The sequence below is a fragment of the Tenebrio molitor genome, chromosome 4 (genome assembly GCF_963966145.1).
Source record: "Tenebrio molitor chromosome 4, icTenMoli1.1, whole genome shotgun sequence".
Taxonomy (NCBI): Eukaryota; Metazoa; Arthropoda; class Insecta; order Coleoptera; family Tenebrionidae; genus Tenebrio; species Tenebrio molitor.
Window position 1 is genome coordinate 18617095 of NC_091049.1, and position 12719 is coordinate 18629813.

Sequence of the window (12719 nt, forward strand, 5' to 3'; positions counted from 1 at the left end):
AATCTAAGTACACAACGTTGCCGGTGGATTTTCTGGGTAGAATGCAGTGTTGGTGGTTATTTGGTTTTGGCAAAGACTATAACGGGTGTTTTTTTAAATTTGGCGTCGAAGTAGGCGTTGAACTGTCGATTGTGAACGCACTATACAGGTTACGGATCACGGATCAGCGTTTAAATCTTACATTTTTACACGAGTGGTGCGATCTCAATCGACTCTCCAACCCCTACTTCGACGCCAAATTTCAAAAAACACCCTTTATAACTAAACGCCCATGATTTTGTGAGATTACATTAAGTCACTTTGACATGAAAGTCCTATTACAATGTCGAAAAATGTTTAAAAAAAGGGCACTAGATTAACGTTGTTGTTTCCATATTTTTGGCCGCGATAGTACCCCATTTTCCTTCCATTGCTTGTTCCACAGCCCGTTGCGTGTTATTTTCATTCGCTGACTTCCGTGCGTTTTTTTTTGTACTTTCCCATTTCTGGGAAAAAAAACCTAACAATTCAGCACCTGCAGCTCAAAACCGGATAGATCTGGTTTTGTACAACTCTTTAGTATGCGATTTTGAAGTTCGCTAATTAGGTACAGAAAAACAACAAACAAACAAAAACAAGCTGTTCTAACTCTGTTTGCCGTTAACATACTTACACTAAATTAATGGAAGATTCTGGGGTTTGCATTTTTTTTTAATTCCGTGATGTACAGTGGATGAACCTTTTGGTAAGCATTGGTGACCACGCAAAGAACTCCTTTGCCGGCCTAACTGAACTTATTTCCGGTAGGTGGTTCATCTCAGACTGATAAAAATTGGGGTACGATACCTATAGAGCGGTAGTACAGTGTCATTATAAATGATTGTATAGTCGAAACAAGCCATGCCCATGTTATGACATTTTTGCTGGCTCACTGTGAACTGTCAATTTTTGTTACTGTCAGTGTCATCTTTTAGGTGGAAAGTACGGCCATGAAAATTCTATCTATTTCTTTCGAAATTAACGATCGAATATTGAGTTGTTTTGCAACCAATTTAACTCCTGCGTATGTATTCATTTATTCATCATTTTTTATATGGAGCGGCAACCATAAATTTTACATTCAGTTTTTACGCCAACTTGGACTACAATCATTTATAATGACCCTGTACATTATTAATGGAAGATTTACGCACCTGTTTTTTTTGAATTTTTGAATATTTATAAAGGAATTGGAAATAATCTAAATAATTCGTTATCTTGTAACTGGTGTAGAAAAAACTATCACTGAAGCTAATACAGCTTGTCGTCTTTTTATAATAAGTTAGATAATTTAATATCTAGATACATATTTCTGTTTCAAAAATGTACTTTTATTTTTCGATGATACAATAAACCAAGAAACAGATTTCACGTGAATGCATTATAAAACTATTACAATAAATTCAAATTTCTTCAAGCCCAAATATGATATACAGGGGTATTCAGGAGTAATATTGGGCCTAACAACGTCCCGACGCAATCAAATAAACATATTTCTCAAACGAGTAGATACCAATTGACCTATTTATTTTTTAATGAATACAAGACTGCTTTTAGTAAGACAATTTTCAGTTGTTGTTACGTGACATCTACCAAACCTAAAATGTATTTCAGTTTAAATAAAAATAACCTAAAACTTCATGTCAAATTAAAAGAAAACTAAAACCAACTGTTTTAATTTTTTTTAAATAAATATAAAGGATCCAGGAAGGCGATGAAAATGTATAACTGGTTGCATTTCAATGTTTGTAAGGCCCATTATTACTCGTGAATAATCCTGTATTAACATCGTATGTAACATTTATAGAAGAATTGAGTATGAAATTAAATGTGAGTAAGTAAATTTTGGAAAACGAAATTTAACATTCAAAATCGACTTGCATATTTAAAATATTAACTTAAAAAAAGAGTCGCACATGCTTCTGGGTCTCTTACAATACAATGATTATTTATTAGTGACAAAGTTAAATGTGATGAGTTTATGTTTATACAGGGTGTCCCCAGAAAAAAAGACGAGTCCATAGCTCCCTTATTTATCGCAGGATTTTAATTATCTATACACCAAATTAAATGGTTGTTAATAGGCTACAAAACGGCTTCATAAATTCACGCACAGCTCGAAGGACTTCAATACTAAACTGTCAAAATATTTTTTTTCAAATAGGATTACATACTTTTTTTTAGTCATTCTGATTGAGATTTTAATTCTGAAAACAACAATGTATCACAAGTATAACTTCACATAAAAAAATAACACTAACTTTTGAAACAAATGACGAGCACCAAGCAAAAAGCTATCAAAATGCATTGCGTGACAATATAATAACCAAATTAAGGTAGCTGGAAAAACAAATGACAAATAATAACATGTGGGATTGCGCAGATATGCCGCCAATGTTTAGCGCAAAATGGAACATAGACGATAGTAGCGTGTTTTACATTTTTTTTTGTGAATTTTTGGTATTTCAGTGTATACTTGTGATACATTGTTGTTTTCAGAGTAAAAATCTCTATCAGAATTACTAAAAAAAAATATGTAATCCCATTTGAAAAAATTTTTTTTGACAGTTTACCCTTGAAGCCCATTCGGCTATACTTGAATTTATTAGGCCATTTTGTAGCCCATTAACAACCATTTAATGTGGTGTACAAATAATTCTACGGTGACTTGTCTGTGTACTTTTACCTAATGGAACGGAACTGACGGAAGCAACACCTTGTAATTCAAAGTGTGATGAAATTATTACGATCTGATCACCGTTTCTCATTCCTGTCTGAATTCCTCACGGACAGATATGCTTTGTCTGTATCACGAAAAAAAATTGTAAACAAATTTCGTAGTAGGTTTCAAGGTTCAGATAAAGTTGACTACTTATCTAACATTCCTTAACACTGTGAGTGATATAATTTTTTTGTGAGAAGCTATTTTTTCCAAATTATTTGGAATTCTTCTTAATTGTTGTGCCTACTGAATGTTTACAATTCGATTTGGTTTCGTCATCTAATCGCAATAAAATTTACAATTTATGATTTAATGAATCAAGAAGCATTTTACTACACTGCATACTCAGGATTAATTTTATTTTACAAATTTTATTATGCACACAATTTTTGTTTTGGTCTTCATTAAATAGTTATTTTTATATTAAGTGCGTGAAGGGAATGTTTTTTGTGCATGAAAAGGTCTTACGCCGCGGCGCAGGTCGAGGCAGTAAAACCCTTTGAATGCACAAAAAATAGCTTCACGCACGAAATATAAACAATATTTTTTCAAATTTTTGTAGGAAATCTTAAGTATCAACGCAGTGGCCATGTAGTTAGGTAACTAATAGAAAACAGTGAGTGAAGTGAAAAACAGAAAAGGTTAAGTGTGTGAAATCGCATCTCATACTGTTATGTATTGTTTCTATAGCTTCAATCTTACTAACAACGCAAAAAAAATATATGTAAGAAAATGACCCACTTCACGCATAGATAACTGTGCGTGAATAGCAATTTTTTGAATCAGTTATAGAAAAATAGTTTATTTAAAGAGTTTGTGTGTAAATTGGGATTTTTTTGGCATGAGTGAGCCAGTTTAAAACACGATTGAAACCTACGAGGGCCAAAAAAAGCCCAATTTTTTTTATTCGACGAGTCCCTTAAAGGTTCCAAATCGCTTAGAATCTTTAAAATTAGCTTGACGTTTCGTTTTGACTTTTATTAAATCCATTCACACAGGAGAAAATTCTCAAATTCTAACAGTGTCGAACAAAAAAAAAATGCATTATTATATCGGGCCTTTTTTTGTAGGTAACCAATTACTCTCCGGATTTACACAGGTTACATAGTAAGCTTTTTCCTAATTTCATATTGTCATATTCTGTGGAGGGGGGGAATAGGGAGAATGCACTACAAAAATTAAAAATATTTTCTAACCTAATTTTATTCCGTTAAAATGTCAGACGTTTCTTGTGCCATTTTCTACGCTGGAAAAATGTTGCAAACAATTGAATTTCCATAGGTTGCTCTAAATATAAATTTATTTAAAGGCCCGAAAACGGTGGTAGGGGTTTTTCAAATCTAGAAATACTGCAACACAATTAATTTGCTTCACTAAAAAATTATTTTTTCAATAGAGGTTGTGATAACATCTTTTTTAATGCTTTGGTTTCAGCCGATAAAGGTTGCACACCTTTAAATTTAAGTGATAATATAATTTCAGATATTGTTGAGCCAAATATACCTGACGCTAGAGTAAATATAAAACAGAAGTCTTTACATGGGAGATACTTTAAAGAACTGGAACAACCAGAAATTAATATTCAGGCATCTCATGCATGGCTTAAGAAAACAAATATTTACCCTGAGAAGGAGGGTTTTATATTTGCAATACAAGATCGTGTTATAAATACAAGAAATTATAAAAAACACATATGCGGTTTGCAATCGATCATTGATAAACGTAGGATTTGCGGAACTGAAGGGGAAACAATTGAACACATCATTTCTTCTTGCATCGTTTTGGCTCAAAGCGAATATAAGAAACGTCATGGTATATTCGCTAAAATTATACACACGAAATTAAGTTGTTAAATTTAATTTATTAAAGAATACACAACCACACTATAGTTATAAACCAGAAAGTTGTTTGGAAAATGATAATTACAAATTATATTTTGATCGAACAATTTTAACTGACATTCATATTAAGCATAACAGACCAGACATTATTATTTAAATAAACAACAAAAGCAAGCATATCTTTTAGATATAGCTATTCCAAATTCACATAATATAACACAGACATATAACACAAAAATTAATAAAAATTTAGAGCTCTCCGTTGCTATGAGAAATCTTTGGTGTTTAGAAAAAAATTCGATTTTACCACTTGCAATTTCAGCAACGGAAATAGTACCGCAATCTCTTTTTAAAAATTAAAAAATTCTGGATTTAGGGACAAATTGGTAGTTGAAATTCAAAAAGGTAGGTATATTATTATACTCATGTCATATCGTGAGGAAGTTCCCTAACATTGACACAGAACATAATAAAACACAACAAAGTCAAAATGTGGAGACGAGACGCCGGTAATTATGTTGATAAGCACTGCACTATTACTTGATAGTAATATCCGTAATAGTGTATGTACTCCGGCAAAATTGCCGTGCCGCCGGGTAGTGGAGGGAAATAAGAATATAATAATGCATTTGTCTAATTTCAACAATCGGTTTTTATTTATTTATTGTGCATCTAGTGTATTTATATGTTTTTGGTAAATAATCCATATCTATTGCTTCTACATGTTAGTTATTATCGCTAATTCTATACAAAATTGAAAGCAATACAGATCATGTCAACCAATAACTACAAAAATTCTTTGTATTAGCTGACCTACGTCTGAAACAACGTGTTTCCGGACGCTAGCCAGATGTAGGCAGAAAACCAGTAATTCCGGACGGCGACACAAAAAAATCAATTTTGTGCGGCCTTCTGAAAATCTAACTAATTACGGCATGCATATAAAAATAAACGAGTAGCAATATTACGCAATTGCATTTACGTACAGAAAAATATTTTTTATAACTTCCGCAATGTTCACTTAATTATATGTAAGAATGTAATCATACCATTTTATTTAACTCATCCCGCGAAAAGTTTAGATGGGCCTATTGAAGTCTTTTTAGGACGTGAGACGTAATTTTGTATAGATATCATACCCTAATTGTGCTCCCGGTCGCCCCAACCACCCCCACTTCAACATTCTAAATGACATGTTATATTTTTAATGCCTAATTTTAAAAAGAGGACATCTATTTTAGTAAGTTTAATTAAAAGAGAGGACATTATCGATAAATGCCGTGAGTGTGACAAAGACAGAAGTATACACAATTTTAAGGGATGTTTGTATCGTGTCAAACAGATTAACTTACATAGACTCCAAATTAAGTGAGATGGAAATATTGGCGCAACCGTTGTGCGAGACAGTGTTTACCCCCACCACTTTTCGTCACACAAAAAGGTTGCCGATCAGAATTTCAAACCCCTCCCATAAAAAGTTTCACTTCAAAAAGTTTCACTTCAAAAATCAAATATACACGTTGGCTTTGCAAATGTATTGTGGGTTGCATTTTCAATTCCGTCGGGCTCATTTTCACTCGTGAAATCTGTATAATCAAATCAAATTTTTTTGCTGGCTTCATTTGCGGAGATTGAAAACAATTGTGTCTATAAGTCGCTTGGTTATCGTTACTAATTGTAACGTGTGTGACATAATTTTGATTAGGAAATATAATGCTCAACCAAAATAAGAAAAGACTAGGTACTGGAAACAGTAATATAAAAATTAATATCAGATTTCTAAGTAATGTTTCGACATTGTGGGTGCAATCCTGGTCACGGCACCAATGAAATATTGACTTTCTCCTCGGATGATATTTTGGCGGAAAAATACGAATTAGAAGATTTGAATTGTCTCCTAATTGTTAAATTGTTAAATTTATGAGGATCTCTTTTCATGTGTCAGGTGCTTCATCAACCCATTTATGGGTGGTGTGGCTGTTTTTTGTGCACTGCGGCGGGCCACAGGTAATTGAAAACGATGAACACTGGCGGACAGCGGGGGCTCCGAGGAACGAATAATGAATGAAAATCTTTTAAAATTATTTTAGGAAAGGTCGCCTTGGCGAGAACGCGTTTCCTCAATCGATTTTGAAGATTGTTTTGTTACCTAACCAAAATGGCCAATCAGCTCAGTTAGATTCCAAATTGATTGCTGTAGCTAATCGCGATCGCTTTCCGATATTCCTAGGGTCAGTTTACACAAGCGAAATTAACTTAATCGTAATCAAATGCGAGATTAATTGAACACGTGATCAGATTGAACCAATCAAAATTTCAGATTCATGGGTTAATCGCGCATTAAAATTTAATTCGAATTAAATATTTAATTCTCTTTCTATAAACTGGCCCCTAACCGTTTTTTCCACCATAATTTGAATGTTTAAATTTAGATTTTTGTTGGGACCAGACCAAATGTACAACATAATTTGTTGAAGAGTTACAAATCTGAAAATGACTCTATACAATAATAATAATTGTGCATCAAGAAAACGAACAGAAATAAAATGAAACAAATTTAACACCTACATTTAGATGTATAAAATAAACTAAGCAAAAATGAATAGGGAATTTCTCCATTTTTAAATTTTTCATATCTAAAGTTTAAAATTTGTAATGAAATGTTAGAAATATATGTATTATGCACATTAAATGTTATGTTTCAAGTACTTGTAACATTTCAAATTTATTTCGTGTTTAAGAATACGTGGGAGGATTGGGGGAATTATTTTGCTTTGCCTATCTTTGCAAGAAAAATTGGGGAATTCCCTATTCATTTTTGCCTAGTTTATCAAGTTTTATTTAACTGCTAGTTGTAAATTAGACAAATGATTTTTCTTATAAAAAATTTGTATGATGGCATTTAAGTTATTCTTAAACCTGAAGCTGTTATAAAAGCTGTTCTGCTGAGCAGGTTTATTCCACTTACAAAAAACATTATCAGTGTCTTTCATAAAGTGGAAATTTTCTTGAAATTTCGCTATTCGAGGTAGCTACCTATTGGTAAACAAGTAAACATTTAAACATACAAACTATCTAAACTAACTAGATATTTTAAAAATGAATCAGTTAAGATTTGTTGCCAAATAAAAAATAATAAAGTTATTAAGAATAAGAATTATGTTAGATGACATAAAAATATGCAAAAATATGAAAATATAACCGCCTGAAATAGATATGACCTCTTTAGAAATGATAATCAGTGACTAAATAAAAATAATAGGTAGCTGGTAGACTTATAAAAAATTAATTGATTATACATTTGATTTGAAATTAATTAATTTATTATTCAACATTAATATTTTATTTGGAAAAAGGATCAAAACAGAAGGAAATTGAAACGTAGTAATGACTGAAATTTCCGTGTGAGATGCTTATGTATCATTTCCTGAAATTTATTGTACATTTGTAGAAAATTTGAAAAATAATTTCTTCACTCCAGGGTACTGCTACTCTTCAATTTCGCAACTATGGCTGCCTAGTGAAGCAGCGACATTATCCCCAATATCAATATACATACTAACATCATAAGTTATAAAATGTAGATCTTTTCTTAACAAATCGTGAGGAGAACTGAAATGAAAATTTTTGGGCTCTTCCATACACATTGAATTAGTTTCTTAACTAAAGGGAAAAATTTCGATATGTACTTATCTCTTCCAAGTTCATAATGTTTGCCATTTGGATCTTTAATTGTATTGTGTTTCTACCCATTGTTTGTCTTCGGCGAGAAAAATGTTTTATTCTTTATCTCATACAAAACAAACTGAAATAATGAAAAACACAACTCACAAAACATGCTGATTCCTTGATGGTTCGCAAAACCGATCTTTATTTGAAATTTGAAATAAAGAACGGGAGAACAAAAGCACAGGCAAAGTTCCAACTTTTTTCTTAAGGAAATCCTGTGATACCATTTCCTGTTTTGTACTTGCCCATTGATAAAATACAGTGTGGAATAAAATGATTTACATCTAGTTACCTTTGGAATTTTTGCACATGTAAATTTTCCTGTACCGCTCTCCTTTGTTTTTTGAAGTGCCGAACTATTAGTTCTGTCAATAAATGTCATCAATCGAATTGACAATTGTTACAATTTACTAAATTGAATTAACAAACGTTGGTGGCCACTTTCAACACTAGCTGTGACTTGCTTTTGTTAGCTCCTTTTTAATTTCAATCTCTACTTTGCATTCATATCATCCCTTCGCAATAAATCACATTTGGAATTTTGGAATATTTTGAGGTTGGGCTTTCTTTTTTTTTTTGTAGAGCGGCATTTCGTATTTGTACAAGGGTAATGCAAAGGTAACTAGATGTAAATCATTTTATTCCACACTGTATTTGGAAAACTTGGACGATTCCAACATTCACCTACGATTCGTGTTGCAATTTTCATTCTCGTGAATAATACCCATTATACGCGAATAGAAGACTATAGTCGTACTTTCTCCAGGACTATACTATACAAAAAACAATCTCTGAAGAAGAACAGAATTCAAATGTGTTTATTTTTTGTACGAGTTACACTCATTTTAATTGTCTAAGCTCAACCATTAAACAAACTTGTGAAAATGTTAATTACTGGAAAAATACAACTAAGCAAAACAGGAAGTATTAGACATATAGTAATTAATAAGTAGTTTAGATTTACGATCTGACAAAATTGATGTTGAAATTAGTAGGTACTGTTAGTAATATTTACATCGTGTTGACTCTTGATTAAAATTGACTTCATTTAAAGTATGTACTAGTATTTGATGATGTCCTTCGTCCTTCCTCTTATGTAACTTTAGAGCCGCAACATCTTCACCGGCATCAACTATAAGATTCTGCCAAAAACTATAACAGTAAACAAAACAAAAATCTCACTGACCTCCGTGTTTTAATTTTCTCTCAAACGAGTGTTTACTTACCTCGAAAAAACGTTCCACTGTTTTTATTTACAGATTAATTATTAGATACTCATTTAAAAAATAAAATGTCACCGACCTCCATTTAGGGGCCTACTAACCAATCAAACTACAAGCATTGATTCATAGTTGATTTTGTAGAAAATTTCCGAAAAAAATAACTCCATGTATTTAGTATAGGCGCTACGTGAGCGACTATGGAGCTTTAAGCTGAAATTGGCTGAATAAATAAATTGCTTTTTTTTGAGGTTTTTGAGGAGGAAAAGTGCACCGTCTTATCGACTGTAGCTTTTTGAGGCGGTTTTAAATTTTTTCTTTCCAGAATTGGGCCGATGTAACACTATTTGGAATAATTATTGCCTTGCAGGGTCTTCTGGGAAGCGCGTTCGCAAATGAATATGACTTGGCTGAGCGATGTGCAATTTATTCAATTCAAGTCATATCACTGCTGATCTTTGCCGTACCACAGTGAGCTACCTATAAGAATCAGTAGTTTCACTCGCGGGTTCAAATGGTCGCAGATCTCGAATCAGCTGACGAACTCGCAGGTGACTGCGCAGTGGGAAGATCCCTGCTATCTCCGATTTTATTTATTTATTTTCTCGGTTAATATTATTCTGACATGCGACATATCGTTGGACTCAGAAAAACAATCTCTTTCAAAATAGGAATAAAAAATATACCAAACTATTTGAAAAAATTATGTTGACTATCATCTGACCTTGAATGACTTTTTGAAAAAAAAAGTCTATATTGTGCTTATAGAGTTTTTAAAGTGATTTATTCCAGTTTTTGTTTTATTTAAATTCAGCTATAAATAACGGAGATATGGCTTACGGCGTTTTTTAAGACGCACCTGTATATAAAAATTGTTTAATTTATGTATTCCCTTATTCCCCCTTCAAAAAATATTTCATAATATTTGCATCCTCTAATGTCATTTTCATTTCCGGCCTAGTTTTAACTCTCACATCTACCCGTATGGTGTGGAATTGACTACGCCACTGGCAACTCGTGGGTAGTTGCGCAGTGCAGTTTGATGAGAAAAAGATAAAAGGTGCCGCCGCCGAGTGAAACTACTGATTCTTATAGCTCTATAATGTGGCCGTACATAGAGTATGGAAATTAAGTAAGGCATAAATTCAGTAATTCCGATGATATTAATTTTTTGGAAAAAATCTCTAAGGGATATACAGAGTGATCAACAAGAATCCTAATCAAAGCAAGCGTTGCAAATTATCGGTCACGTCGTAGCAAAATCATATGCACATAAGCGGTCAAAACATGGGCGTAGACAATTTATGGTCTTAAACGCTACTTAATAAAAATTGATACCTTATGAATTTTAGACGTTGGAATTATAACTGTGCATTTTATTATTATTATAAGATAAGGGAAACAATTTATAAGATTAACAAGAGCAACATTTTACATTTGTAAGAGTAAGTAAATTATCATCTTTATTGCCAAACGCGACGCCACTGATACGGAGATGCTTCGTTGAAATGTCACATTTCAAAATTCAAGGTTGTTGTTGTTGACAATTTAAGTGATTTAACCTAGAAAACAAATCTTCGATTTCGGCAAAGTTTACAGACGTTTATTGAAATTGTAAGCAATAATTATCCCAGAATAAGTTATAAAATGGGTTTTACCATTAAAGAGAAGGCATTTTTATTAGATTATTTTCGAAAGAGGGTGAAACAAGAAAATGAAGACTGGCCTTACTTTGTACCCCCTTACACCGAAGAATTTCAAGCCAGATGTCCGAACCTGATTGTATTGGTTATCAACAAGTTTATCAATGGCTTAAAATTATAGTGCATAATTTTAGCAAATGATAATCCATCATTAAGAAGAAGTCAGGTCAGTCCTTAGTTCAAATTTTAGAAATGGTGCAAAATGTTCAACAAATTATCAAGGAAGATCCCTCAACTTCCATAAGGCGTTTAAGACAACAAGTTAAATTGTGTTATGGCACTTATCAGGAAATTTTTAAGGAGGATATTAATTTGTTTCCCTTTGTGTGTTGCAAGAAATAAAACCCACACATTACCCTAAACAAATTCATAAGGGTTTTTTGAAATTATGAGAGGCGAGTTTCATTCTGTCTGGACCACAATGGAGAACATTTTGAGTAGTTTTTGTGAAAATTTATTTTCTGACCTTGGAGTGATTCAAATGTTTTAAACACTGCTAGAAAAGATACAAGTAAGTTCTCAATTACCCAAAAATTAGAGAATAATAACTTTTGCCCTTTTCTTACAGAAAACAACAAAACAAAGAATTGTAAAAAATAATTATTTTTAAAATGTAACTAAAGATTGTGCCTTATGAAGGAATTTTGTGTAGCTGTGTGTTTTTTCCTTAATCAATAATAAATAATAATTAATTATAACTTTCTTTTAAATCTATTATTCATGAATTACAAAAAATTTATAAAGGCAATTAATAATAGATTTTTGAGAGGTAGGCAACCAACAAAACGAGTGCACAGCAAGTAAATAAAAGTGGCTGATTCATGATAGAAATACGTTTCGATAAAACAAAAGATGAGGTAGCACTCTTGATTTGGTTTCTTGTTGATCACTCTGTAGCGATTTTAACTGTAATAACAATAAATACACAAGCTTAACCTCACTTGTAAATGACAATTTTCGCGTCATTAATGGCATTTTACTCCACGACGCAGTAATTGGAAAGCCTAAACACGTTGTTCTACTAAAAAAAAGAGTGCTAACCAAAATTTTTACTGTTTTTATTAAATTCTGGAGGTTTAATTCGTTTTTCGATGAAACCTTTACTGTGACGTCACGATCAAACACAATTGGTGCCTTAAGGCTTTGTGTTCTAGATGGTATTGCAACTGCCCAGCAGCTGAGGATCCAGAAACCCCATTTGTGCTTCTTCTTTATGGCTCTAATGATTTTCCTCTGCGGCAATATCTCATTAGGTTACAATTGAGGCATTTCGATCTTCTGCTTAGTTCTTTAAGCATCATATCTAGCATCTTTTTAATTTCCTGTAAGATGGTTGCAGTCTCGCCGATTATCACAACTGCCTCATACTCTGTCTTCCGAACCTTAACACCTGTAGCAGTTCTGCATCTCTAACACTATCGACGAAGGCACTGGTTCTGAGTTGGTGACGGAACTCCGTAGAAGATGTTGAATAAAAGCCAGATGG

General features: G+C 32.6%; 1 long non-coding RNA gene across 1 annotated transcript; it reads left to right on the forward strand.

Annotated features, from left to right (window-relative positions):
* The first annotated feature begins 9549 nt into the window (after positions 1-9549).
* LOC138129640 (uncharacterized) lies at positions 9550-12148 on the forward strand. The gene is made up of 3 exons (XR_011159296.1): positions 9550-11312; positions 11368-11744; positions 11802-12148. It is a non-coding gene; the product is annotated as an uncharacterized lncRNA (long non-coding RNA).
* Positions 12149-12719: the final 571 nt, after the last annotated feature.